Source organism: Anser brachyrhynchus, assembly GCF_964034855.1.
Source record: "Anser brachyrhynchus genome assembly, chromosome: 1".
In the NCBI taxonomy this organism is placed as follows: Eukaryota; Metazoa; Chordata; class Aves; order Anseriformes; family Anatidae; genus Anser; species Anser brachyrhynchus.
The window spans coordinates 205,542,270-205,549,920 of NC_137694.1; the positions used below are offsets into that span (position 1 = coordinate 205,542,270).

The 7,651-nt window shown below is 37.7% G+C and overlaps 1 protein-coding gene across 37 annotated transcripts in view; it reads right to left on the reverse strand.

The window, feature by feature from the left end:
• The window catches only part of DLG2 (discs large MAGUK scaffold protein 2), a 1,042,459-nt gene that overhangs the window by 191,737 nt on the left and 843,071 nt on the right, over positions 1-7,651 (reverse strand). The gene's annotated exons all lie outside the window — the stretch shown is intronic.

Sequence of the window (7,651 nt, forward strand, 5' to 3'; positions counted from 1 at the left end):
AGTCAACCCTGTTGCAGAGGGAAGGAGTGGTACCATGCTCCTCGTGACGCAGAGGGATGGAGTTTGGCAAGAGGGCAGACATCTCTACTCCCTCCATCCCACAGACACACCACAGCTGAAAAGACAAATGCTTTCATCGTGCAGTTACTGCTCTGAAAATTGATTTGATTATGACATTGTGCCTTGCAAGGAGAGTGCTGCCCACCTGATGCTAATCCATAGAAAGGAAAAGTCTGTGGGTTTTGAAAAAAAAAAAAGCAGAAGAAAATTCAAAGGATTTATGTGGTTGAGCAGAAATGCAATCTTGTTTGTTGAAGAGAAAAATCTAGCTCCTCTCAGAAGAGATTCAAACCACATATCTTCTCTCCAAAATAATTTTTGCATTTGTGAGAGCTTTAGAAAAATGAAATAAGCATCAGTGGAGGCTGCAAAATGAGACACAGCACTATTGCACTACAGAATATCAGCAACAGGAAGAAGAGAACTGAATGGGATCTAGAAGCAGGCAGTGCAGTCGTCTAAAACTGACACGGAACCCAACTTGAACCCTCATTCATTTGCTGCCTTTTACTTCTTAGACTTTTTATTATTTCTTCTGTCTAGGCCCTGTTCTCTAAGCTGTAAAAGACAAAAATACGCAGCACAGAATCTCTGTGTTGAAGCCAGACTTGTGGCCCACAGCAGCAGAAAGCCCATGCTGGAAAAGCAGTGACTAATAACACTTGTGAGACATGTTGTGTCAACACATGTGACAGATGCCAATCAGGAGAACTCCAGCTGAGCCTCAGCTACAAATTTAAGACCAGAAAAATCCTGGAGGAGGATTGAAGACAATAGCATCTTTTCACAGAGATCAGTTTGCACTGTTTGCACCTGCTAAGCTCGCAAGACTAAATCTGCCTTCAGGCACGTGCCATGTGGATCAGACAACTTGAACACTGGGCAAATGCTCAGTCACTGTGCAATTTGAACAAAGGCCATCTTTATCATGAAATATTTGGTTTAAGAGCTATTTGTTTTTCAGTGCACAGTGGGTACAACAACCTGTGACTCATTACAGCCAACCCATGCTGTCGCATGTTGCCCTGGCTTTGCTCATCGTTCTTTCATATTTGGCAGCATACCTAGATACAAGGCTGCAAGATCACAGGGGTTGGGATGGCCCTACATAATTTGTTTATACAGTGCTGAGCCAAATTTTGGCTCAACAGGCAATGCAGCATTTAAACAATGCCATTAAACGGTTATAGTGGTATGTAGGGAAAGCATTTAGGAAATTGTCAGTAATGGAGATGTATTTTATTTAAAAAAGGGGCAAGCTCCAGATGGAGGAGGCGGTCAGAATCAGCTACAGTGTCTGTTAAATTCAAATTCAGCTTGAATTAAATAGGCCTTCAGTACACCTTTGAGCTGGTATGTTCAGAAATGAAACTAATGTCATTCCATTTGTCAGGGAGAAAAGCCAGTCGTGTTGGGGCCAGAGACCTTGGGCACAAAGAGAGAAGTGCTGGAAGGGGTAGTTCAGCCAGTCCATCCTTTTGCCAATGCAGCTCTCTTTTGAATGACTGGCTCTTCAAGTGTTCAGAAGAAATTCAGGTTTGCATGGCATTAGGAAGCCCTTTGGAAACATATGCAGTCTGTTGGGGTACATCTTAACAGAAGAACCAATGGACAGAGCAGGGGAAAGGCGTTAAGCTATAAAACAGCTGGTGAATCACAAATGTATGGGAAGGACTGCTCCAAAGCAGGAGAGAATGAAAAGAAATTGAAGCAGAGATTTTTTGAATAGGAGGCAGAGAGAACAGAGCAGAAGAGAGGTGAAACAAGTCTATGACTGAGCAGGAGCTGAGGCACAGAGATTACATACACCACATGCATTCCCTGAGACTAGAGGTCCAGAAATAATGTAGGATATAAATTCCAGTGCCTTGGGCAGAAGGGCTCTCCATTAGCACCCAGTGCAGCACATGTTCTTTCTCACTGCACTGGAGAGACCAGGAACTGCTGAGCTCTGCCCTGCCTATATACAATTGTACACTGTGCCAGGATAGAGAGGTTTGCACACTCAGACACATCCTCTCCACCCTAAGAAAAACTGAAGTTCGGAGGCAAAATTATCTCAAATTGGAACTGAAACTAAGTTACAAAAATTAAACCCTCCACTTTTTCCAGTGTTAGCCTTGATCCTGTAACTGCTGAAGCCACTTGAATTGTATGGTCTGCAGGAACAGATTACCCTGAGCAGAGAGAGTCTGAGAATAAGGGAATTGGGATCTCTAAGCTCTGACTCCACATGTAACAGCAATATTCCTAATTTCCAGTTGCCTTCACAGAGTTTTCAAAAAGCTAATTCTGTGCAGTTGACATTTTCTAATAAAAACTACTCCCCTGAAAAGTTATCAACCAGTCTCTACTTTCTCATTAGAAGTAATAATAAAAAGGCAAAACAGAACACGCTTAGAGGACTATGGGGAAAACAAATAAATGAAGAGTAATGGAGAATTTGAACTAGTTAGACATAAGGATAGAGACAATAAACAGAAACAATACATCAAGGAAGATATCTGAAAGCATAACACAAGATTGCATATTTACACAAAAAAATTGCAAAGGATCACTAGACAGAAACTAGCTTTTGTTTAGACCATAGCATAGAACAGAGGTTGTAAATTGAAATGAAGTAAAACTAGGTGTGAATAAAGAACCTTCCATAAATGTTTGGTCAGGTATATACCAAGGGGTTTAAACGATTGCAATGAGTCTCAGCACAAACGGAATAAAATAGAACATTTTAGAAGCAATTCCCAGAAGTATAAAACAGAACCTGAACAGAACTACAAAAGCAGTAGTACAAGCCACAGAACAAGCAAATGAATTTAATGTCAAGCAACAGTTTTGGATACCCAGGGTGTAGTTATACCTGAGCAAGAACTGTAAAGGCCACTGGTGTGTCTCATATCTGGTCTCTGCTCAGAAACGGACTGAAGATATTTTTGATCAATGCTGTCAGATTCTTGCATTTCTGCCATTTTCTTTCAATTCCCCTCTCAATTAAACACATAAAAATAAAGCCTACTTTAAAAATACTGAATTAATGGCAGCTTTATCTCAAGAATGAGCAGAGAAGAGCTGTAGTATTTATATAAGGTCCACTTAAAGAACTTAGATGATTTATTCCTGAGGAAAAAATTGTTCATATTTAAATAAAAAAAGATATCAAGGCTTAACCAATAAAATAAATACTACACTAAAGACATACTATTAATCCATTATTTTTCAAATCAGTATAAATCAGGATATAATATTAAAGAGAAGGAAATGAAAACTGGAGAGGGAAGAGGTAGAAAATAAAGGCAAGACCAGCCATACGACATCTAGAAAGAAAGTTCTTATGATGTGATATTGATCTCATCTTGATAAACAGTAATAAATTCATTTTCAAAGTAATCTGTAAGCTAATATTGGTAGGAAAAAAAAACAGAAGTTATACATAGAATGCCAATTCAATATGCTTTGAATTTAAATTGTTTTATAAAATGATGAAACTAAATCTGCTAGAAATACTCACTTACAAGCAAATAAATATCCACTGTAGCATCTACAACCCAAACAGTAGCAAATGTTGGTAAAAGGATGAGAAACAGACAGTGAATTAGTCAGCTTCTGGTCAATAAGTAAAATGATTATTCTGTACTCTTTGCTTACTTTGGCTAAAAGGAATCACACTAGGAAAATTAATTGGATTTTGTAAAGAAGCATGGTTTGAAAAAGATCAATGTGTTCTTTAGAATAAAAGTTATTTTTTAGGTCATGATTCTGTGGCTGCTTCTTAAATGTGAGGCACTCCAAGAAGCAATTGTTTTAAAAAAACTATGTCAGTGATTGAATAGAAACCTGAAAATAGCAAAAACAAATTAGTGACAGAGGGGTACATAATGAGAACAGAGACCAAAAGAAACGGATGTAAGATTCAAAAACCAAAACCAAAAAAACATAGAAGGCAGCATTTTGACCATGCCTGGTTTTCATTTTTGTTGTTGCCCTCCCCCATCCACCCCCCTCCATGAGACAAATATTGATTTAAATCTCAAAATCAGAACTGGAATCACAAACAATGCTTTCATTCTGTTATTAGGTAAAGATTATAGCCAGAGTGAGGCGTACAACCCCAACTAAACAGTCCAGCTGCTGCCACTAAAATGACTCATGCAAGTCAGTGTCTGTAGGAAAGGACCCTGTGGCTATATCTACCCTACATACTGGGCCAGGGTCTATTTTCTGGCTTCTAGACCAACTGAAGGATATCCATAAGTCTAAAATTGGTTGGCTGTGCTTAAAGGGTTGAATGGCAAAGGCATGTGGTTTGGGTTAAAGCCTAAACCATGGCCAACATTTGTTTGCAAAGGCATCACTTTGCCCAGGCAAAAATGCATGTCAAGAACCGTGATGATAGTATAAGACTTAGTGTAATGCTGTGTATTTTTACCAGTACAGATGCAGTTAGGACTGTACTCATGCAGAATTAGTGTTAATGCCAAAAAAAAAAAAATCTACCTGGATATTTGGAAAACTGCAACAGAGAAAATACACTTTACTACTTAAAACATGTGAGGAACTGGCTCTTCATTAGAGGCTTCACCTTTGAATTTACAGTGGTGTCTTACTACAACACCACAAGAAAGTAGTTTGCTTGTCAAAACTTCATTGAACCCATGAAGGTGTTAAAGCAACCAAACATGGTTAACTGCCACCATGAACCACAGTTGTGTAGAGCTTGATCCTGCGAGGACCTGAGAGCTTGTTGGCATGTGTCCTCACATCCTCACTTACATTCAGGACTTGGACTTGCAGCCGCTCCTTTCTAAGAAATCTCTCTGGACGTCAAAGGGTGAAAGCTTTGCTGGAGCAATGTAGTTCTGGGTTGGGATCTAGAAGCAGCCGTTGACAATTAAGCACAGATCTGCAGCTAACAAAAGCTACTCCATTTATGCTGTCTTCCCTAGGAGACAGATTAATTAGACTCAAAAAAGATTCTTTTCTGGAGCATGGAAAAGAGAAAAAAAAGATCCTTATTTAACACAAATTACATTAACTGACAAAATGACATACTTGTTTGTCTTGCTTTGTCCCTACTTTGTCATAATTAATGTTGATTTCAGAAAAACTTGCTCTTTCCTTGATCACGTATGTTGTAGAAAAACACACAAGCACATACTTACTACGTAGTACACTTATATTTACATACGCACACACAGAGCTATTGGAAATTCTAAAAAAGAAAACCATGGCTGTAGATGGGAATTCACTGTCACAGAAATTCCTTGCATTAAAGAGAAAAAAAAAGTGGTTTTGAAGTTAGCTAACAAATTCCTCTAAAGTTCCTCTCTACAGCTTAATGTGGTTTGCCATATTCACAATGCCATTCAAGAGACACGAAGTACAGATGGCTTTTTAAAGGCTGACCATCGTCACAGCTCTCCTATAGAATATATCTCTTATGATATACTGGTCATACTTGTACAAAAGATAAAATGACACCAATTACTTCTGGTCAAAAGATTATACCAGAACATTGTGAAATCTAACGATCCAATGACAAAGCAATAAACTGTATTCTTTAACAAAAGATTTCTCATAAGGCCCAGAGGATTAAGTGTTTATAATGCAGATTTCAGAAATGGTTGTTTATTCTTCTTGCTTAGCTTATTCCTGCAGTATAGAGCAAGACAAATGCCAAAGACTGAATGCACAGCAGGATAGTCTTTTTGCATTAACCAATGCAATGAAGTTAGTTAAATCATAACAACCTAATCTGACTGTTTTGGAGAAACCTGTTCAGAAATGTGAGTAATTTTAAGAAATAACATACTTTGGTCGACACATATGCCCATCATTATGGATGAAGTTACACAGTGGATGAATCTCACAGTGTGTCAGATTGAATTATATCTTTTCAGCAGCATTTTCAGTTGTCAAAACAACCTGTAGGAAAGGTTTTTTTTTTCCTTTTGCTAAGCTTCTAAATCATTTTCTCTGGAATCACTGAAAATTTCTGTCCATCTCTTCAGAGTTTTATTTCAGTTAAACGTCTTGGATAGTCAGACTAAAATTTGAAGGGAAAAATATAAAGGGTATAATCTGAAACATGCTCAAACTGAAAATGTTTGTGCTTTTGAATAGTAAAAGAAATGACCCACAATCAAAATGAGCCTACTGGTGAACCTGAAAGAATCAGAATAAAATTGTTGACTTCATTATTTTCAAACCAACCCTAAATGAAATAATTTTTATCTCTATATATTTTTTCTTTTTCTTGTATATATTAACACATCATATTTTTTTCATTTGCTTTTCATTACCATCCTATTGTTAAAAGCTGTATTTTAATTATTTGGACAAACTAATTCAGATATAGTACAAACAACAGATAAAACTTTTTTTTCTACAGAGCTCTTGTATATATACTTTGACATATGTGAAGTAATAGTTTTGCATTTTTCTTATCTGGCTCCTGTTGATTGCTAACACTGTAGGCTTTACAATTCCATAATACAATAAGTAGAAACACCAGTTTTAAACTTCACTCAATATTCATTATTGTGCAGTAAAAATTCACAAGCAGGAGAGGAATAAGTGTGAATGCATTTAATGTGTTATCAATAATTTTAGATTATTTAAGATGAAAAGCTAGATTTAATTTCACTTATTAAAAGCCTAAACAATTATTGAACATTATGTATTATTATTATTCATTGTTCAAAATATGCTGCAAATATATTCATGCTTTAAAATACCTTCCTGACCAAAAACATGATAAGCAATGAATCAGAACAGCACCATCAAAATCTCACAGTATTATCTTTGAACTGCAGCTCGAAGAAGCGATCAGTACATCAGCTCTCTACAAGGACAAGATGTAAGGTTGGAGTTAATGCTAGCAATGACACTGGAATGGGGTTATATCAGGTTAACGTAACTCATGTTTGCATTTGTTGACTCATTTTAAATGTGTTCCCTTCACTGTTATTATCAAACTCAAATATGAGCCATGACTGTAAAATGTTTATATGCTGCAATGAAAACCTTTACAATTTTGATTTGAAAGATCCAATGTTTTCATAGCATTAAAAAAAGACATTGCATCAGAGTTTATAGGAAAAAGACAGTAAAAAGCAGCCCGAGAGACAGGGGATCAAAACTGGGAAAGATTTAAGTGTGTGCGTGCATCTCACATTCAGTCACGCAACACTTCCAGCATGCCGGTTTCTGTGGACATTGTGGAAGACTGTCATTTACTTGAAGAAATTTAGTTGGGAGATATTTTTCATGCACTCTTTCAGCATGTCACATTTGTCGCTGTGTGACATTCCTGAGGCCTTGAAATCATCTGTCACCCTATTGCCTCAACAAAAGCAATCGCGTCCCTCCAGATGACTGCTTTAAAGCAGCGGCCATGTGCGTGTGGTGAGCCTGGGCCTCCCCCCTCTGCACTCCTCTTTTTAGTGCACCAGACCTCACTGCACACCCCCACAAGGGGGGCCTCCATCTCAACATTAATAATAACTGCAGTTAGGGCTCCAGACAGTCATCTGGATACTTCACTTGGTATCTAGAGGACTTTCCTACCTCAGCTTGGCCTACAACAACCTGT